This window comes from Lagopus muta, chromosome 3, assembly GCF_023343835.1.
Source record: "Lagopus muta isolate bLagMut1 chromosome 3, bLagMut1 primary, whole genome shotgun sequence".
Classification (NCBI taxonomy): Eukaryota; Metazoa; Chordata; class Aves; order Galliformes; family Phasianidae; genus Lagopus; species Lagopus muta.
Window position 1 is genome coordinate 26,397,497 of NC_064435.1, and position 22,878 is coordinate 26,420,374.

Sequence of the window (22,878 nt, forward strand, 5' to 3'; positions counted from 1 at the left end):
GAAGTCAATTACAGTGCAACATGTGCAATCAATTCTGTGGCAACGTAATTCAAACTCTTCTCAAGAAATCAATGTCTGCACTCTAGTCCTAATCATAAACGTAAACATTAGGTATTTTTTTGTAACTGATCAAATTAGCATCATTTTTACAGGTTTTTTCCTTGTTGCTATGGTTTTTTGAGGTACTAGTTGCTGTTTTATGCTTTTTAAAAATGTTTGCATTTTAATTCTACTCCTACGGCGCGCAAATCAAGATAAATAAATGAAAACAACAAAAGAAAAATGTGTCAAAGTCCTCATTCAGACATGGTACACTGTTCATTGTCTAACCTACTCAGGTTTCAAGTGCTGATTTATCTGCAAGGCATACAGCCTGCTCTAACCTGAATTACTGGCTCTGCCTGCTCCTAAGCTACAAACTGAATTTGGCATACATGTGTTACCCACATCCTTGTAACACTGAAGTGAGGATTCTCTACACAGTTTTTTATCTTTCCCCATGAGGGAAATACAATTATAATGGCTGGGAAGAAATGATTACAATGCAAGGAAGATACCAACAGAGCAAGGAGATAAAACAAAGTGAGGCTTGCTTTGGCTGTGGGACTGCATGTTTCCATGACACACACACACACACGCACACAAAAACCCACAAAACATGACAATGCTTTAGACAGCTATTCGTTACTCTAATCCATTACTCTAATCAGTAACTATCCAAGTTCACCTTTGAACAAATCAGCCCTGATCCAGGTGGTTCTTTCTTATGGATAAAGAAAGAGCCCACTCGCATCATGTTTGTAATTTTCACTGAAGATCCAAAGAAACAAATAAATGAAGGCACTCCGTTGACTGATGCATGCAGAGTAAAAACAGTTGGACAGGACTTTCTTTGAGGTAAACAAAGCCTTCAGGAAGAAAAGTTGGCCAAGTTATATCATACAAGATGAAGATTCTTATCTAGAGATTTGAAATAGAGACACCCATTACTCTCTGAAGGCTTTTCGGGATATAGGACAAATGCTGCTGCATGAGCAAAGAAGAGAAGTACCAACAAAAGCTTATTCCACCAGGAAGTGTCCTTTAACAGGAAAATTATTATGTTGAAGTAGTCACAGAAATATATATTTAAAAAAAAAAAAAAAAAAAAAAACAATCTAACATGTAAGCATTTCAAGTAGTGATAAAAATAGTAGTAGTGATATTATGTAAGATACTGGGGATAGACTGCCTTCTACAAGGGCAGGACGTGTAAAGCATTACTGGGAGAATAAAGACAGAGCAGTCTAACAATAATTAAGACTGAAAGTAAAAGATGAAGAAAACAAAAATAAAGGTTACTGAATTAAAAGAAAACTGTTTACAAAAAAAACAAAAACAAAACCTCAAGCTTCTCAGAGGGCAGTGATGCAGCAAAGAGAACAAGCATAAACACACACTAGATGAAACTAAGCAGGGACAGGAAAGAAGTCACATAGCAGAGGGACTAACAAATTTGCAGTAGGATGTGATTATACCACCACATTTTTAACTTATTTGAAGTGAAAGTTTTCTTGAACTTAGAAAAATTCAAATTAGAAATAATCTAAATGTAAACTAAACAAGTCGCCCAATCTTGATGAAGGAGGGGAGGAGACAGAGATTTTAGGAAGTCACTGAAGCGATAACAGTGATCCAGAGGTGTAAGAAATCTACACAATCAGAGATGGCAAAAGGAAAACACCAGAATTTTCTTATCTTATTTGCCAGAAAACCTACATGGGAAAGAAAAATAGCTGCTGAAGATGAACAGAAAAATGCTTTAAAAAATATATTCACAAAAGTGCAAGACTTAACAACCAGTGGACAAGGTGTCCTATGGGCAGCATTTACTGCTAAACTCAGCTCCCAAATTATAGAATCATAGAATCATAAGGTTGGAAACGACCTATAAGATCATCAACTGTCTTCTCATTACCATTGCTACCACAAGCACTAAACCATATCTCGTAGCTCCTCATCCAGACACCTCTTGAACACTGCCAGGGATGGCGACTCCACCACCTCCCTGGGCAGCCATTCCAGTGCCTGACTACTTGTTGTGATTTTTACTCAAAACAAATGCCTAGTTTGGCTACTGAATCTATTGATTAAGGCTTAAAATCATCACTGTTATTTCTAGATATTACATGGCTCTTTGAAGAGTCATGGGAAAATAATAGTGCTGACATTAGTTACTCTTACTTGTTAAAAAGTGTAAACAAGGCCATGTTATTTTTTATTATAAAATCCTACAGATTAGAAACTTTAAGAAGTTTTTAATCAGAATGATTAACAAACTACCCAACTGCAGGATTATCAATAGCTATCAGAATACAACCATGATCCATTTAAATCTGCAAACTATCACAGTATTAAAAACACCAATTTGTTCTCTACTCTTCAGCCATTTCCCTTGTGTTCTCCTGTCTCTACATATACAAACTCTTATCTTCAGGATTGGACAGCGTTGCAGGCACAGCCTCATTCCTCCTGTAGAAAGAGGTACCAAAAGCAGGACGAGAAATGTGAATATTTTTTATTTTCCCCAACCCCTGGAGCTGTCTCTTTTGTAATAAAAGCTACCACATCCTCCACCTGTCACGCTGTACTGCAGGCTCCACCATGGACAAGAACATCACTTCTTCCCACATTGCACACTCTTGAAGATTAAAGGAGTGCACGTGGATCACACTAAATGGAGATTCTGATCCCTACAGCCTCCTGAAATCACCACTCACCTAAAAAACTTTTATCTTCACAGTATCAAAAGTGCCTGTACTGTAACAGCACACAATAAAAACACCTGTTTTCAGTTTCAGGTGGTGGCAAAATCAGGAGTAGAATCTGGGGAAGGGAGAAGAGGAGCAGGGAGAGTAGGAGGGGGGAATGATGACTCCTCTCCAATAACACTAAAAATCTACAGTTAGAAGCAAGATTTTTGTTGTAAAAATAAAAATGAACAAAATCGAGAAAAGAACGAAAACAATTCTCATGTCAAATGCAAAAAAATTTCTTAACTTCCTTCCATTCAGATTTCAAAAAGAATTGAAAATAGAATTTCTATTCAATGCAAATCCGATTCGAAAATTTATTTCACCATTTATCAACAATAATAATGGCGATAATCGCCAATTTCAAGAGTATCATTAAATTTAAGTGAACACTTTTAACACCAAGACCCCTTAAGTTTGCATATATTCTCACTATGTCTCTACTAAAGCTACAGTATTCTTCTCAATTACTTATAGCAAATTGAACGCATTTCTTTCTGATTAAAAAAAAAAAAAAGCAACAACTTCACAGACGTAGCTGTATTCCTTTCAGAAAAACAGTAATTATGTATCATTGAAGGAAAGTAAAAATTAAACATTTCCTTTTCACGTTGGTAAAATTGCACCTCAGAAACTGATTACACACAAATAGAGATCAAAGGAGGACTTTCTCCTTGCAAGAAAGATTCAACTTTTAAACTACTCTGAAAATACTGCTCACAGATTCCACCTTCTGATAAATTTCTATGATCCTTCCTGTACCCAATATATTTAAGGGCATCTCTGAGCAATAAACGTAAACATGTTAAAGTGTTTCTACAAACATGGCAAATATCTCAAAAGAACTATCATTTACCGGATCCTAAACGTGCTATTTCCAAGCTGTACTCAGCACACATAAATCTCTCACCTTGGCTGACTAATCAAAGACTGCACAGCGAAATATCTTGGACTAATCATTACCTCTGATCTCTCAGTCCTCATGCCTAGTGCAGCCCACAAGACAGTTTCTGAAACAACTCGTGACAAAGTTCTGCCCATGTGGAGCCTGCTCCTCTGCATATCTGGAATCACACATTCAACAGTTAGTTTTATGGCATATTTTAGACTTCCCTCCCCCTTGCTTGCCTAGTCATGTTTCACAACCTAGAAATCACTTCTCGTTTTTCCTCCACCATACATGCCACTTTTCCCCATAAACACCATGACTCCTATTCCACAGATAGTATTTTCACTCTCAAGTCTCTCTCTAGTGCATTCCTAACTAAATTCACAACTGTTCTTTAATATTCAACTCCCAAGTTTGACATTTTTGTTTCAGATCTGGAGAATGGTCTGCATAACACACAAAAACATGTTAGCCTTTATTAAACAGAGCAGAACAGCCAATAAAAGATTATCCCAACATCTCTTGTCCTACCTACAGCCAACACCAAAATAGTCTAAGTACTGGCACTCCCTAAATGCATAGCTTTGGTCATAAACTAAAATTGTGACATTACTTGCACCTAGGGAAATACAGAGTTTTAAAGTCCAAGTTTTACTTCCCTGAGCTCCACAAGCATGCTTGCTACTCCACAAGCATGCTTGCTACTCTAAGTCATAATGGAAAGATTATGCTTATCAGTAAGGGATATCTTCCATAAATGCTAACAGGCCATCTGAGAACTATTAATTTTCTGCTTGCTGTTTGTGACAAAATTCATTTGTTGTTCTTCACTTCTTAAAAACTTAAAAAATCCTTTTCCATTTAATAAGCCTCTGAATTGTCAAGATCTAGTACAGGCTAATTAAAAGGTCAGCAATTCCATTCCCATTTCTGACCAAATATATATGGCAAGTAAGGACAGACTAGAGATACAGGCTAGAGACAGATGACAAGACAAAGTAATAACTTTTATTAACTAATACTATATTTGTATACGTGAGGGGGAAAAACTGACCTCCAGTGAACAGAAGCTTCAGCTAGAAACTATATCCAAGGATATCTTCAGTCAAAATACTTAATAATAAGTCTTGATTCCTTTCAATAGGGTGCCTGATTTTAAGATATGCACACATTGTTTTATAATCCTCCTTTTCACATATAACTAATTAATTTTATTAACTTTAATTAACTCCTACTTGGCATACACAAGGAAAGCAAGGTCCAAATTACACAAACAGCTCTAACCTTTGCTTTCTAATCCAACTTCTTCACTTTGAAAGGCTTACATTCTGCCAATTTAACTCAACAGATCTGTTCTAGAACATTGAAATGTTGCACATTCTTCACAGAATATGTTAAATTCCTTGTCTTTTGATGTTCTGCTTTGGTCCCAGTACAAATTACCAATTCCCAATCACAGTACTTTTCCATCTGCTTAAGTTCAATCACATACTATTTTTACTGTGCATTATTTTTTCACTGTTTTCACCTTTACTACCTTCAACTTCCACCCTATGAATAATTTTGTCTTCGAGTTTTCCACCTAAACTATCTAGTAGGTTTTTTTGTTTTGTTTGGGAGGAGAGGGAATATTTTAATAATCTATCACAGAAGCACATGAGAAAACTGTACATTAAAAAATAAACAATATTTAAGATTGGAATCTTAACATCACTCTAAACACGTAACATGCACATTCTCCATCAGTTTTTATGACTATGGCAGTCCAAACTTCTGTGACAATATGCACTGAAGTGATTGTTAAATTTATGAGTCCATGCGAAGATGATTGTAGCTGCAGATCTGGGACACAACTGAAAGTAGAAAAAAAAAAAAAAAAAAAAAAAAAAAAAAAAAAAAAAAAAAAAGAAACGCACAAGACCATTGAATAGAGATTTTTAACAATTAACTTGGAAACTTGTAAGATGCAGTGAGCAGCATTAAGTGGTTCTTTTCTATTAAGTAGCACTTGCAAAAGCATTTTAATAAGTACTAGCCGTAGCTTGAGTCAGCGTTTAAACAGTAGGCAAAGTAGGCAACAAAATCAGATTTCCAGTGACCATTTAAAATAACACTGCTAAGAGTACTGGCTCGAATTCTCAGCACACAGGGAAAGCACACCATCACAGTACTTTTAGAACAATACTGTAATACGGCACTCATCCCTTGCTGAGCAACATATTCTGTTCTGTGGCACTTGAACTTTAAACTTCAGTCAAACAAATACTGACAGACATGCAGACCTACACTTAAAAAAAAAAAAAAGGATACCAGTTGCTAAAATGGAAAACAAACAACTTTCAAGTGTTTAACACAATACTCAGAAACTTACAAAGACAAGACTCTTGCAGATGCCTTTACTACAAACTTTTACTTTTTAATGGCTTCTCTGATTCCTTGGGTATCGCTGAATTTTGAGCATATGTAGATAAAAATTAAAAAACAAGAACCCAAGACCATTACTGTTTAAGAAGTTAACACAGTAAATGCAGCAGTATTCTATCAGACTTGTAGACGTTAACTATACAAACGTATCAATCCAGGGAACAAGGCAGAACAATTGTTTCAAAACATCTGTAACTGTAGGATACATTCTATTCTAATACTGAACACCGGACTCTTTTAAGTCCACTAAGGGTGATCCTAGCACTAAACATTCACTCATAAACCATACATTCACTATATGTCCTGTTTGCACCAAGCCCGAGCCCAGAGTGTACTACTGGGGAGATGCCACCAGCTTCCTTACAACTGATGCTCCAACATTAGTAGAATTTCAGCTTTGGCAGTCTGCTGCTCAGAGTCCATAAAGCCTTGACAGCAGGACAAGGCAGCAGTTCTTGGCAGCTAAAGGCTTCTCCAAAGATGCTCCAACATTTCAAATAAATTGCAAATATTTTTTTATTAAGTTCCAAGTTACCAGCATTACAGCATATCTACACAGATCTGAACTGTAAAGCAAACTACCACTCCTCTTCAAACATCAGGTTAGATAAAAGCATGGAGAGCAAGCTACGCCTAAAAATATTGCATCTTCGGTAATTTTCCACATACGTTCACTGACCACTGCTTTAGATTGCTCCTGCAGGGGGCTTAAAATTAGATGGTCTTTAACGTCTCTTCCAACTCAAACCATTCTATGATTCTATGCTGGAACTATGCATTAACTGCAATACATTGCCAGCCTCATATTCAGGTCTAAGAAAAAAATTCAGTACAGAGGTTTACAAAACCTGCTTTTGAGAATGTTATGCAAGAGGTCTAAACAAATCACAGACTGTGATTCCACTGCACATGTCTGCCTGTTCTGTTTTGTCTTATACTTAGACTAGCAGCTCTCTGGCAGAAACCTTTTTTAGCCTGGTTTCCCAAGCAAACATCACATGTATGACTCATACTGTCCAATCACTTCTTCCCACTCTTCCTTTCACCTCCATCCCTCTAAATGCATCTGTTCACCACCAGATCCAGTTAAATTAAACTGCAAAGTAATGCCCTCTGATACACCTGGTTTCCAGGAGCTTCAAGAAAATCAACAGCCAGGCAGAGGAAAAAGAATTTCCTGTGCTTGCTGAGCAAAGGACTGCAGCACCAACTGAAGTTATCGGCATTGCCTGACTCAAAGGCCATCACAGACACAAGTTTACTCAATCTAAGCTGGATATTTTTACAAGTAAAAAGGTCTAGAACAGCAGAGGGAGAAAACAACCGAGGACGTAAAAAATTGTATGAAACCCACTTTCACTGTACACAGAACAACTTATTTGATCAGATACTTAGGGCACACTGTGCTTGTGAATCACAATCACGATAATGCCATGACAAAAAACATCACAGTGCCTCCTCTGTGTATTAGTTAGGCCCACATGCACAGAGGTGAGACAACTAGAGTAAACAGCTTCCATGTTGTTTGAATAGAACAGAAGTTACAACACATGTCAAGAAATCAGAGAAGAGTATTTTTACCCTCATTTTAATGTTCAAATGAATGGCCCCCACAACTGTCAGAGCACCACATACATAACAGACTGCTTATTAGGTGTCCCTGCCTATAGCAGGGGGGCTGGAACTAAATGATCCTAAAAGTGCCTTCCAACCCAAACCATTCTATGCTTCGATGATACAATTCTCCAGGTTGCCCTCCACTACGGAGAATCCTTATGGTGGAAATAAGTTACTGTATATCAGACTTGCATCAACAGAAAAGTAAAGTAATATATTAGAATACAGCCCTAAAATATTAGTCATGTTTAGAACTGGCAAAACGAAAACTTGCCCACAGTTAAACATAGGCACTCCAATATATAATCTAGCTCTGTGTATTACAGCAATACGGAAAATGGAGAAGTACAGGCTTCAGAGTAGGCAGGCAGCCTGACACATACCAAGAGTGCCAGGATAGCTTACAAAATCCACTCACTACAATTCCTGCCTATCACCACGACCTTATTAGTCACAATAACCGTGACTAGTGTAAACATGTCTATTGCAGTCACAGTAGAACTTACAAAAAAATTCCAAAGGAACATAAAATAACACTGATCAAGAGCTTTTTGTTGCTCTGTTGTGCCCTCATCATTTCTTTCCCCTTGCTTTTGTCAGGTCATAAAGAAACCATGATTAAGCAATACCCGGTACAAGAAATGCATTAATGTTGTCTCACAAAACAGATATTTCCCAGTTTCCCCTTTGTTTTGCTAAGTCAATGAAAGACAATCAGTCAATATTCAGAGAAGAGGAGAAGAGAATCAGCCTCAAGTTTAAAGGTTGAAATGGTAGACAGGATCTCTGCACATCTTTTGCCAATAAGAGTTTGATGTGCTGCACCTCTCCTCAGTAACTACACCTCAAAAAATAGCTCCAAAAGGTGTAAGTAGAATTCACTCCAAGTTCCCACTCTTTTCTCCAGTATGCTTTTTATAACATGCTATGCAAACATCTTTTCAGCTATCCATCTCAACATGTCCCAATTCCCAGCACATATCCCACTAGTCTTACCTATTACAGCCTCATATCTCTAAGCTAACCACTGTCCCCTAGTCTTTCAGAAGCCATGCAGTCTTTAAAGTGCTGGAGGATTCAACACAACCCTTAGTAAGGTGCTCAGGTAACAAAAACTCTTAGTTATTAAAGCAGAGCTGCCTGCTTCTGCTAATTATTTTCCAGGGTGATTCTGACATAACCCAATTCCAAAATTTAACTGCTTTAAGAGCACCTGTCATCACACTAAAGCTACAAGTTTGAGAGCATGAAATTGACTCATACAAGGCCTACCAGAAGATCCCAAAGCTTGAATTCTTAAGGGTAAGTAGTGAACCACATCAATACATTCGACATCAAATTTAATTCAAAGCTACAAAAGAATCAGTGGACTATGTGAAAACAACTTCAATTTTGTAGCAAAATTGTTACAAATATTCATTTATACTTCAACAGAGAAAACGGAGCACAGAAGAATGCAAAAACACTCTCATAAGCAGAAGTACCCTTCCTGATACAAAGCAGAAAACTACGTTATAAAACCTGCAAACATTACTAGCTAACGCTGGTGGACACCACTGCCTTGAAAACTTCCATTTAGTGACTACAAACACTGCAAGGCAAAGGTCATCCAACTAAAGGAAGTCAATTTCCAAATCATTCCTACCATTCATGTTCATTTTAGGGGAACTTCTGAAGAGAGATATGAGAGGCAGTGGAGTGACAAGGGAAAAGCTTTGAAGCTCCTCTTTTCCAGATAACCTAAACTTTCATAGCATGGTCAACACAACCTTTTTGCTGCGAATCTTCTCAATTCATAAATGCAGATAATTAAAGTACTAAGTGATTTTCTGAGAAGCTGAGGGCTCTTTGTAATAGAATTTGCACATTAACTGCTCCTTTTTCACAAACCTGTATTTCCTTAATCAGTATAGCAATTTCTGCTCTCTCAGAAAAACACGAACTTAAAGATTTTCCTAAGGACATTCTCCTATGACCAGCCCTGATCCCAGAGTCATACTCCCAGTTAGATCCCTTGAAAGAGACATCAAGCCAAGCAATCAATCATGAATCATAGAATGGCCTAGATTGAAAAGGACCACAATGATCACCGAGTTTCAATCCCCCTGCTATGTGCAGGGTCACAACCACCAGACTAGGCTGCCCAGAGCCACATCCAGCCTGGCCTTGAATGCCTCCAGGGATGGGGCATCCACAACCTTCTTGGGCAGCCTGTTCCAGTGCTTTACCACACTCTGTGTGAAAAACTTCTGCTTAACACCTAACCATAAAGAGCCATTCCCCCTCCTGTTTATATGCTCCCTTCAAGAACTGGAAGGCCACAATGAGGTCTTTCTGGAGCCTTCTCTTTTCCCAGCTGAACAAGCCCAGTTCCCTCAATCTTTCCTCACAGGAGAGGTGCTCCAGCCCCCTGATCATCTTAGTGGCCCTCCTCCGGGCCCGCTCCAAGAGCTCCACGTCCTTCCTGTACTGGGGGCCCCAGACCTGGACGCAGTACTGCAGATGGGGCCTCACAAGAGCTGAGAAGAGGGGAACAATCACCTCCCTCTCCCTGCTGGCCACCCTTTTTTTAAACGCAACCCAGAACCCAGAACAGTTGACCTTCCAGGCTGCAAACACACACTGCTGGCTCATGTCCAGCTTCTCATGCACCAGGACCTCCAAGTCCTTTTCTGCAGGGCTACTGTCAAGGAGATCTTCCCCCAGTCTTTATAAACACGTGGGATTGCCCTGACCCAAGTGCAGCACCCTGCACTTGGCCTTACTGAACCTCATTAGGTTCATATGGGCCCACTTCTCCAGCCTGTTCAGGTTCCTCTGGATGGCTTCCCAAGTCAAAAAAAAAACTTTACAGACATAAATTTCTAATTGTAAATATACGGTGTAAAGCTTCAAAGACAGCAATATATTGCCCTGAGCTACCTCACAATAGACTAAAATGTGCACAAGGTATTTCATAATACCACACAGACTTTACATCTACAGTAACAAGTTGCACACCTAAGCTACAAGTTTTTTGAAGAACAGCTGTTCTGTTTTGAAACTAGTGCTTATCACTGCTGTTTCATGTGGCCTTTTTCTGGTTGTTTTGTTTTTTTCTAAAAAGTACCGGAAAAGGAACTAATCAACCACACCATTGTTTGTATCAGCCATGATGCATTATCTTTCTTCCAGCCTGAAGAACATTAAGAATCCTCAGTCATTCCACTCAGTCTTCATCCATAGTAGTGAGTCATTATTGTTGCCCCCTTGTACTTTCTCAGTTCTACTATATATTATTTGAGAAAAGGCTATGCATCAGAAATGATCAAAAAAATACACAAAACATTAATTTGAGATGTTGTACGGATGTTGCACCGGTTGCACAGATAGTTACCTGTTTTACTCTCTATTCTATTCCTATACTTTCTATATCAAACTTCAGAAAATCAGCTGTTTAAGCTGGGAGAAGTGGTGTCAATCAACATCTGAAAAAAATATTCTTACCTTCTGAGAGGAAAGTGCTTGAAACATAATTTTCAAGTACATAGAAAAATAGGCCCAAACAGTATGCCTTTGTACATAAGATTTATTTCCTCTGATTTTGCTTTCTTATCGCCTTTCAAGGTTTGAAACTGAAGCAAGCTATAGATAATAGATTTACTGAACATAGGCAAGTACACCAAAATCTTCTGACAGCAGGCTGACCCAGGCAGTTGGAAAAAAAAAAAAAAAAAAAAAAAGACTGTAGTGGGCAGTCTAGAATAACAGGCAGCCTAAAATAACTTCCTCATAGGAAGTATTTAGACATAATTAGTTAATGTCCTGGACTTAATGCCTATCATCTTTTTATTGAAACAACTATTATTTAGCAACAGATACTCTCCGTGATTATATAACAATCATTTCTATATTTAAATATCTTTATAGATGATCTAGGTGAGAGAATTCAGTGCACCCTCAGTAAGTTTGCAAATGACACTAAGTTAAGGAGGTAGCGTTCAGCTGTCTGAAGGTAGCAAGGCCACTCAGAGGGATCTGGACAGCCTGGATTGCCAGGCAAAGGCCAATGGGATGAAGTTGAACGATACCGGGTGCCAGGTACTGCAGTTTGGTCACAACAACCCCATGCAATGCTACATTCTTTGGGCAGAGTGGCAGGAAAACTGCAAAGAGGAAAAGGATGTGGGGGTGTTTGTCAATACTTGGCTGAACATGGGTCAGCAGCACGCCCAGGAGCCAGAAAGGTCACTGACACCCAGCCTACATCAGAAATGGAGCAGGCAGCAGCACTACGGAGGTGATCAACCCCTGTGGTGAGGTCACACCTCAAGTACTGCAATCAGTTTTGGGCACCTCACTACAAGAAAGAAATTAAGGCCCTGGAGAACGTCTAGTGAAGCTGTGAAAAGTCTGGAACATGAGTCCTTTGAGGAGCAGCTGAAGGAACTGAGATTGTTTGGTCTGGAGAAGAGAAGGCTCAGGGGAGACCTTAAAGCTCTCAACTACAACCTGAAAGGACGTTGTGGCAAGGTGGGTGTTGGCCTCTTCTCCAAGGTAACTAATGACAACAGGGAATGGCCTCAAGTTGCATCCAGGGATTTTCAGGTTGACTATTAGGAAAAATTTCTTCCTAAAAAAAGTGGTGAGTATTGAAACATGCTGCTCAGGGAAGTTGGTGGAGTCACCATGCTTGGAAGTGTTCAAGAAATGTGTAGATGCAGTACTTAGGGACAGGTTTAGTGGGCAATATAGGTGGAAGGTGAACTGTTACATTAGATGACCTTAGAGGCTCTTTCCAACCTTAATGACTCCGTGATTTTGAATCATACATCAGTCAACCCAAATGTATCTTCTAACAATTACTTCCTGATAGACAACCCTACTCAAATTCTCAATACAAATAACCAAGAAGCACAACAGACCACCTGTGACAAGATTTAAAGCAAGAAGGTCCCCAAATAATACCAAGGCCAACCACCATACTACAGTAATATTTAGCAGTTTCTAAATAAGCTTACAAAACCAATATAAAAATAGCATGCAAGCTAATGTATGTCATATTCCTAACACTTTCCAACACTTGCATTCTAGTTCATTCCTAATCAGATGTTTTGATACAATAATCTATAACCATGTCAGGCTTTTATTACTAAATATTCTATTTACACTCCATTTTAATGAATATTCCCACCTACTCCTTCCAGCACATGCTGGGTCTCCTATGCTAACACAAAAGTGCTGATAATCATTAAGCTAGCCCATTATGACCTTCTGAAGTTCCCACTTTCATTATTCAAAAAATAATCTCAACACTTTCAGATTTTGCCAGTTAACTTTTAAAATCCCTTTCCCTAAGAGAAGAATATAAGTTACCATACTCTAAACAGGCTTTCTGCCACACTACAATCTAAGCCCCCAGCTAGGTTTCCATACCATAGTGTTTACAAAAGGCAGTTTCACTCACCATTTCATGGCAAACCAGTTTTGGCAGCAACTTCTTACAAGGCAGGCAGATAGGGATATTTTTATTTATTACTTTTTATTTGTAAACGACAAGCAAATTACATTGACCTTCTACCAGATTTTCAAGACTTAATTTTTTTGTATCCTTGTAACTTGCATCTAGAAGTCAAAAAACACACTTTATCCAATCTATTTAGACAGAAAGCTTTCCAGAACCCTTAATAATGCAGTGCTCATTTTTTGACAAGATACTGTAAGACAGCAACTGAAAGTGAGAAGGAAAAAAAAAAGAAAAAGGGAGGGGTGGAAGAAAGGGAGTATAAAGAGAACTGAAATTTAAGGAAAAGCAGCTCCCACACTTCTATCCTGAGGGGAAAAGGGAAACGTGGCAATCCTGTTGCTCTTCATTTTAGCTTTCCTCTTATGTTTTACTTTTTGACTGTTATGCTTATGCACAGATACTTTAATGTCAACGTGCACAGTAAAGAACACAAAAGTTAATTCATTATACCAGTCAGTAAAAACAAGGTCAGTAAAAATAGTAAAAAAAAAAAGAAAAACCAAGCACTGTGTTTCAAAACTGGACGTGTGTTCTTTCTTCAGCTCTGATGCCTGAGTGTATTGTGCAATTTCACAGATTAGTAACACTGTACTTCCTGTTTGCTTTCCACTGTTTTAAAACTATAGCTTATTTGTTTGATTCATACAGAAGTATCACTGACTACATTAAATGTATATACAGCCCAAGCTCTCTCATATGTTTCAGCCAAGTATAAGAGAAATAAAGGAAAGGTTTCATCTGCTTGTTGTTGTTTGTTTTAAAGGACTGCACTGCTAATCTGCTGCTCCATTAAAATGTTTTCAGTAAAAAAAAAAAAAAAATCTTGGTTAAAAGCCCCAGAAGCTAGAAACGTGTGCAAAATACACTTTCATCATTCTCCTCTGTATCACAGAAGCACAGACAAGAGCTCTCTCATGCCTACTTCAGGTTACAAAGTGATGAAGCTTGAAAGTGTAAAAAGAAATAAAACAAACAAATGGAGCAAAATATTATTGTTAACTCTGAATTTCTAACAGAAAAAAAAAAAAAAAAACAGAACAATTTTGTACTTCATTCTCACTTGAAAACATCAGCTATGAGTGTTTCTTTGTACGCTGTGCCATTTATATCTAAGATGGATCAAGAAAATGTGCTAGTCTTGTTAGGCACAGAATATTACATTTAGAGGACTCATTCAAAATTGCTTTCAGGCAATGAAAAATTCTTTGCTTTAGACTTCAGAGGATGAATTTTTACTAGAGAAGAAAAAACTTACTAGCAAATAGTTGCATAACTGCAAGTTAATGTCCCTGACAGCGAGGATGTCAAAAGGTCTTCAGGTCTTCTATGAACTGGTTAAGTATGTTCAGACTCTAGTCACTTGAAGTAGAACTATGGGGAGTTGTACTAGATGACCTTTAAAAGGTCCCTTTCAACTCTAAGGATTCTATGATTCAATGAACACTAACATCTTTAACATATTCCAGTAATAAGATAAATGATAAAAAATGCAAAACAAAAATCAGAAGCCCAAGCAGACAATCTGCTTTGTTAAACAAAATTAATTCCAACTTCTACTAAAGACTTTATTCTAGTCAAAAGCCCTTATAAAACAACACTTCAGTATGGGAGAGATGCAGACCTGTTGGAGCACACCCACAGGAGGGCCACAAAAATAATTCACAGAATGGAATATCACTCCTATAAGAACAGGCTGAAAGAGCTGGGGCTGCTTAGCCTGGAGAAGAGAAGGTTCTGAGGAGCAGCCATTCAGTATCTAAAGCTGTAAGAAAGAAGGGGACAGACTCCTTAGCAGGGTGTGCTGTGACAAGGCATGGGGAAATGGTTTCAAAGTAAAGTAGGCAGATTTAGATTTGATATAATGAGGAAGGTGTTTTTACAGTAAGAGTGGTGGGGCACTGCCACAGGTTGCCCAGAGAGATGGTGTGCGTCCCATCCCTGGAGACATTCAAGATCAGGCTGGAAGGGCTGGGTGTCCCTGTTCATCGCAGGGGAGTTGGACTAAATGATCTTTAACAGACTCTTCAAATTCAAATGATTCTATGATAATGTTAAATTATCAAACTTTACATTACATGAGAAACTTACATAACCCTCAAAATTGACTAAGGAGCAAGGGAATGAGCACGGTGGCTTGTCTGCCACCTATCTATTGTTACAGAACCACAGCAGTATGTGCTCACGCAAATCTACAATCAGAAATTACTTCACACCACATTCCACTTGTCTAGTAGCTACCAAGACCTACACATAACACAAGGACTTCCCTGAAATGTTAAAAGGAAGGAAAAAAGAAACAAAACAAAACCACCACAACACACTCCCAGTGTATGACTGTGACATCACTTCAACCATTCTGACAGTTCATAACTTCCCTGGAGTCCATAGCATTCATCTGTAAGCAGCATTAGGAAAGCAAGAAAGAAAGAGCTCAACTCTGTCCTGGTTACACTATTAAGTCCTCAAAAACAGTAAAATCACACATCAAAAAGCAGTAATTAGAACTTTCCACTTAGAGAAAATGAATAAAAACAAAGGAAAAAAAAAAAAAAAAACCCTTTCCCTTAAAAGCTACTGTAGTAAATTTTAAGGAAAAACAAACAAACAAGAAAAACTATGTTGGTGTTCTGTATGAAAAAAAAAAAAAAAAAAAAGAAAAAAAAAGGTACATCACTCAAAAGATCTGCTCTACATGCTAAAAGGGCTGTTCTGAAAGCCCTTAGAATGCTTCTCCTGGATCACTTCAATTCCTGATGATTGGGAAAAGGAGATTTCCCCTTCAGCCAAACCATGACCCTTTGAGAAAACAGAAGTAAGATCTCTGAAATGTGCAATGGTCCTCACGTATGATTTTTTTGGGTCATTACCTGAGAAGATCAACAGATTATCCTAAATCTGAACTAACACTTACAGATAAAGAAAAAAGCCTACAGATGCAAAGAAACAAACTTTTAAAGGCAGTGTTGGATAAAACCAGTCCCTGTTCTTTATATTTGTACACAGACCAAAACAATTAAAGAACGTCACTGGCTGCAGTTTAACTCAGAATTCAAAGGAAGTTTGGCAGTTCTAGTTTACAAGACTCATAATGACAGCAAAAACGACATGATTTGCTTAATCTGACACTACCACAGAAACCGCAGAACAACACTGCCACCCTGCCCCCAATTTACAAACTTTTATTCCGGAAGGCACACTGGAGCAGCTTATCTACTGACTTAAGAGTCTTAAGCAATTTGTTAAGAGCTCAGAAGACACTTTTTAATTGAGGTGCAGAAGTAGGTAAGCAGAGTACTAACCTAGCTCAAAAGATAATGACATATTTATCCCTTCTCTTCAGTCTTTATAAAGAAAGAAAATATTTTTACCCTAACTGAAAGTAACTTCCAAGAGTCACTTAAGCACAACTTGAAGGAAGGCATGATACACACACAGGTGCCCGCATTCATCCATCACTCAATTCATTCCCCCTCCGAGCCACTTCAAGTTTTGCATTTTAGCAAGTGGACACACGTATTTTTTGTTAGTCCTTTGGTTTTAAGCTAACAGTTTTGTTTAAGTGAATAAACAGTATGCCATATTTATTAATTGGAAATTGTTAAGTCATTAGTTGTCTTTTTTTTTTTTCTTAAATTTCCAATCTAGTGTTTTAACAGTGTAAGGATTCCGAAGCATGAAAAAGCTGAATGCAATACCAACTTCCTGTGATAGATACTGGTTTTTGGGAACAAAGAAGAGTCAGGTGGAAAAAGAAGAATCTCCTTTCCTAGGTACATTCTTCTCAGATAAAAATAAATAAATAAAAAACAGGGAAATGCATAGCAATTTCAACTTACCAAAGTTCTCAATTTCACGTGAAATGGAAAAGGTCGAGCAACAGAACTAGCTAACATTTCTCTTCCTTCCAAGGAATTAGGCAATTAAATTGGCTCTGAACTCTGTGAGTACTCCCAAGATTTAAGAAGCACCTTCAGATAGGTGATTATTTTAACTTTATTGACAATCCTTAAACAAGAACATATAAACTCACAATGTTTTGTTCACTGATGTTCAACAACAAATGTAAATCATCTTTCCAACAAAATGAATTTACACTCTTTCAGTAGCAAGCTGTTCCATGCTGACAGATTAAACGTGTCCCAGGTACATAAAATTGCTTTCATGTTTTCAGGCATTATTATGTATTTAAGGGAATTATCCTACAGTATCACTGAAAAAATAATGGTAAGCTATTTGAGCTACATGCATTTACAAAAATCACATCTTTATTCTTAAGAACTAAAACACACATCAAAGTGATAAAAGGATTCTAAGCAGTTTTACAAGCATCATCAGCTGGAAACATTTCCAGTTGCCCCATCTGAAAGCGCCTCAAGTTTTCAGATAAGCTATGCTTTTACAACTGCTAAATGTTTCTCAAATGGAAGAAAAATCCTCAGATATTTTCTACTGAAATTTCTTAACTTTTACTCAATTAAAATAATTATTCAGTGTGAACCTCTACCAACATGGCAAACCATACAAAATGCAGCGGACACATAAAAAAAGCAGCCCAAGTTAATGAAGAATTATCACAGTCAATCACTAATCACTTTAAAAAAAGAAAGATTAAACTAAATTAAGGGGAGACACTACCATGGCAGTATTGTCTTTCAAGCATACATTTATAAATAACCCAGCCATCTGGGGTTAGTGACAGTAATAAAATTGGCTTACTAGACAGTAAACTTGCACAACCTGGACAGAATTTTCAATATGACAGAGGTCCCATGTGAAAACACAGCTGACATACGAAAAGCACTTTTTGTTTCATGCAAACACTGGAGAGCTCCCCTTAAAAATCAGATGGCATTCAGTCCTTTTTTCTCTGATGTACAGTTTAAACAACACGCAGATCTGGAAGCAGAGGTAGAACACCCTGCTTTAACTTGGCTGAGAACTGGTCCTGTTCCAAATGTAAGACTCCTACCCCCCTCCCAAAAAACAAACAAACAAACAAACAAAAACAACAGGTAAACAAGCAGTGACACCAAGTTGTAACATCTCATGCCACAACACGAAGAAAGATAAGTGGCACAAACAGGTCCTCTGAGGCCTGACGCTCACACAGCCCGCTCAGCTGAACGCACACGCGGAGGCCCCAGCCGTGCTCACAGCCAAAGCCGAGCGGTGACCTCTCCCGGCGCGCACGCAGGAAGGTGACAGCGGCTCGCTGTGAGGGGCAGTGCTCCTCCAGCTCCTCGCCCTCCTCCTCAGTCCCACCCCACTAAGGTGAAACCGGCCGTTACACCACCTTCCCCCCACTCCTCTCTTCCATCCCAGACGGGCGCTGACAGCGGCGGGGCTCAGCCCTCGGACAGAAGGAACGCGGTGCCCGGCTGACAGCGGCATCCCGCTCCCTCCGCCGACAGGCCGGGCTGGGGGGCTCTCCACAGACACTGCCAGCACCGAGGGGAAAGCGGGAGCCGCCGTGCCCCTCCGCCGCCCTGCAGCAGGGCGCGGGGCTACGACGGGTTAACGCCGGAAAGCCGGAGCGAGCGCTCGGCGCGGCGCCCTTCGCCATTTTACCCCCACGCCCATCGCCCTCCTCCCGCCGCGCCGTGACAGGGCAGCCCCCAGCCCCCGCTTCCCCGCTGCGGACGCGGAGAAACAGGAAAGCTGCGGCCGTTCTCCTCCTCAGACCGGCCCAGACCGCACGGCGGAACGGCTGCGGCACCGTTTCGTTCCGTACCGTGGCTCGCAGCCTCCCAGCTGCTGCCCTCGCCTCCTCCACGCACCTTTTTCTCCTTCTCCTTTCTCTCCCGCCGGCTGCTCACCCCTCCGCGCCGCGCTCCGCCGCGCAGGATGATGCCATCTCACCGCGGCATCGGAGGATCGCGCACGGCACCCCCTGCGCGCACCCGCCGGCCGGACAGCCCCGTGTGCGCGCCCCGGGCCCGGGAGCAGGAACTCGTGGAGCCTCCTCCGCCGCCCGGGCCCAGCCGGAGCCAAGCAGTGCGCAGCGGCAGTGGGAGGGAGAAAGGAGAGGCTGAAGCGAGGCTCTTCCAAGGGGACAGGGCTTATTGTGAGCGCCTGCCCCGGGCTGAACCAAGTCGGGCGCTGCGGCGGGGAGAGAGCCGGGCGCGCTGAATCAGCCGCTCCGCGCGGGGAGGAGGAGCCGCGCTCCAGCACGGAGGTGGTGTCCGTGCGCGGCGTGCGCTGGCCGGATAAGGGTGACTGTGGTTAAATCGCCTGCCCCGAGAGGGCTCCGGGAGGTGCGGGGCCGGCGCACCCATCAGCTCTGCGAGCGATAAAACGGAGGCGGCTGCTTCCGGGACCTGCCCGGCTGGGCTCCTTCCCTTCACGTCCCAACTCGGGAGCAAGCTCGGAGGGGAAGGTAGCTGACAGGAGCACCAGGGCGGTGCGAGTTCCCCTTCCTGCACGGCACCTCGGACTCTGCGCTGGGCTGGGCGTGAGGCTGCTCACGGGGGCCTGCGCTGCCCCCGTGCATGAGGCTGAGGGGCCGCTTAGCTTCTTCACACCATATAGCATACAGCGTGCTGCTAGCGTGGTGATAACACAGGCTGCGGGGTGTAAACAAGGCCTCTGAGGATCTGTCACAACGCCCAGCGCTGCTGTTAATTGCATAGAACAAAAGCTTGCAGTGTGAGACCCTGAAGTGACTGCCAGCAGTTTTGTTGTTTCTGAGAAACAACATGAGTGCCAATAGCCTGATTTGGACGCGTGGATTCCTTCAGGAAACAAAAGGGAAGCAAGCAGATAGAAGTTCTACTTTCCAAACTAATCATTCTTTATGCAGGATTTGTAGGAGAAGCACAAAGTTTGGGAAAGATGATGTTCTGTCAAGTTAAAGAAATATCTTAGACTGGGCTTCTCAAACGGAGCGTCCCACTCAGCTCTGCCTGGTGCAGCCTCATCTCAAGCGCTGGGTGCAGGTATGGGCACCACAATATCGGAGCTATTAGGCAGCCAAAGGAGGGCTGTAGGGCTGTGGAGATGGGGAAGGATCTGAGGGCAAGGTGTATGAAGAGCAGTTGGGGTACCTGTGTGTGCTCAGCACAGAGCAGAGGAGCTGAGGGGAGGAATGATGGTGGCTGCAGCTCCTCACAGGGAGTGGAGGGGCAGCGCTGAGCTCTGCTCTGTGTGACAGCGACAGGAGATGGGCGGGTGGGGATTGGGGACAGGTTCTGCACCAGAGTGTTGAGACCTTAGAGTAGGCACCCAAAATCAGCAGTCATGGCTGTAAGCTTCCAGAGTTCAAGAGCATGTGGACAGAGCTCTCGAAGGAGTTGGATTCAATGATCTTAGGGGGTCCCTTTCAACTCAGGATAACCTATGATTCTGTGATCTTCTTTTCACTGATACAACTCCCTGGAAACTGAAATATTTTGAGTTTTTGCACACCGCAATTGTAACATGTTGGAAATATCCGAATAATTTATCAGGACGGTGTCTCTGATAACGCAGATTTTATTCGCAGTTGCAAAGGTGGGCCTCCTGCAAGCAGGACAGCACCCAGAAAACTGTTACATCTTTTTATGTCCTGTTGCCCGACACTTATCTCATTCTCCCCTAGTTCCTCATTGGCTGAGTACTTTAGGTTCACAGTCTTCTCGATGCTTCACTAAACATACAAACACTGGAGAAACATAAGTCTTCACTGGCTAAGCATAAACCTCCAATTAATTAATTAGCTTCTGACCCTTCCTCCACCCTTGGTCATTGTTTCTGGATATCTGCTTGTCCTCCCTTGCATAGAGATAAGCTCGGAAGGAGGACAGAGGGGAGTATCTTGATGCCTGCCTGTCACATCCCAACCTTCCCAGAGAGTGAGACAGTCCGGCCTTGTGTAGAGGCCCTAGCTTCTTTGATGTTTGTTAAATCTGTTTTTCTTTTGCTGGGAGTTTCTTATCCTAACAGAGCAACCCTACAGTATGTTTTCTAACCCCTAACACTATACCCACATTGTTTGGAACATTTAACAACTATTGCAGTTTTGCAAGAAAGAATTAATCACATAATTCAGCAACTGCATTTCTAAAACATGCTGCTAACATATACAGTATTTCTACTTTTTAGATCAACTATATCTAAGGATAAGTTATAGAATGCAAATACGTTATGTTCTACTTCTTCAAGCCAATTGCCCTTTTTAATATCTAATGCAGAAACAACATTCCATTCCCACAATTCCCCCTTCCCCCCCCCCCCCCCTTTTTTTTTTTTTTTTTTTTTTTTTGTATAATGTTGATTTCTGCAATTCTTTTCTAGGGTACAACCTGAAAGCTATCTTCTTCTTCCTCACTTTCTTCATTCTTCCTCACTTTCTTCATTCTCCATTTCTTCTAATACCATCATTTTATATGAGTATGGCGGTGGCTCTATTCTTGTTTGCTTCAGTAGTGCTGTCTCGATTAATCGTTGTACCAGTCCCCTCACTCAGGGGATAATACAGCAAACTGTGGCCATCAGGACTCCTACTACAATCAAAGATGTAAATATGGGCACAATCATCCCCATCCATTTGCCAGACCAGGACTCCAACCATCCAGTAATAGAAGTATCTATTCCTGAATTTTCTGCCAATTCATCAGCAAGAGTGGTAAGCCCTTGCAATGCTTTAGTCATTGTACCATCCGGGGCTGTATTATTGGGGATGAAGGGTGGTGCCCAGCATTACACGTATACCCCCTTTTTCAGCTAGTATCATATCTAGAGCAATCCTGTTTTCCCAGGCCATCCTACTTGTAGCATCCAGTTGTTCCGCAATTCCCTTTTTTGTCTCCTTTGTGTAGTTTATAAATCTCTGTTGATTGTAATAGATGTAGTTAATCCAATCTATGTTTTTGTTGACTGTCACCCACCAGAACAGTAACTTGAACCCTGCAGCAATTTGGTTTCTCACCATGAATTCGTCAGGGACACCTCTAGGCACTCCAATTGAATCTATATATATTGCATAATCAAATGAGACCCCGAAGCCCCTTTTATTCCTTCTGGGTGTGTGTGACATCCCCCTTTCGAATGCCAGGGTGAATGATATAGCTAGTTGAACAAGCACACAGATACCTCCCCAATTAGATGGGAGAGTGGACCATAAGATCTTCCCACAATACCACCAGAGATCCGCTCTAGAGATTCCCAATCTCTGATAGTTCCCTGCTGAATCTTCTGCAACATTCAAAGTCTCACTGCATAGAGAGAAATTCCCTATATGCCTGGTAGCTCTTAAACCCTGCCTTGAGAGGCAGGCTGTATGATTACCTATGGCTGTGGAGAATCTGGCTACTGGATCTTTTCCACGTATGTCTATTCCAAGGCCAAAAGTGATGTTAACAAGACTGTCAGCCTTGTTAATTGTTATTGCCACTGGATTACATTATAAGGCTTGGCAGTCTGGTTGGGCAACCCCTTTAAACATACTAATCCTATCTTTCAATGTATGTGCCCACGAGGCATCAAATATCCCAGGTGTGTATGTCCAGCCTTGGTAGGTAGTTGTCCACCATACATTATTCCACCCTTTACAAGGGGATCCTCTATTCATACCTAGTTCAGGACATAAGTATTTATTTTCATTACTCAATTGTCGTTGAGTACTTAGGCTCCCACAGGCTATCAAATGACAGGCATCGAATGTGGCAGTCTGA

General features: G+C 40.8%; 1 protein-coding gene across 5 annotated transcripts in view; it reads right to left on the minus strand.

The window, feature by feature from the left end:
* The window catches only part of WWP1 (WW domain containing E3 ubiquitin protein ligase 1), a 60,210-nt gene extending 40,796 nt beyond the window's left edge, over positions 1 to 19,414 (minus strand). Inside the window, exons 1-2 of one of the 5 annotated variants that reach the window (XM_048938688.1) lie at positions 19,006 to 19,413; positions 3,756 to 3,856 (exon numbers count right to left, since the gene is read on the minus strand). The gene's annotated coding sequence lies outside the window, so the exon portion shown is untranslated. Of the gene's footprint in view, positions 1 to 3,755; positions 3,857 to 18,959 lie in introns of all 5 variants that reach the window. The other 4 variants (XM_048938689.1, XM_048938685.1, XM_048938686.1 and 1 more) reach the window with 4 other exon arrangements.
* Between the last annotated feature and the right edge of the window lie 3,464 nt (positions 19,415 to 22,878).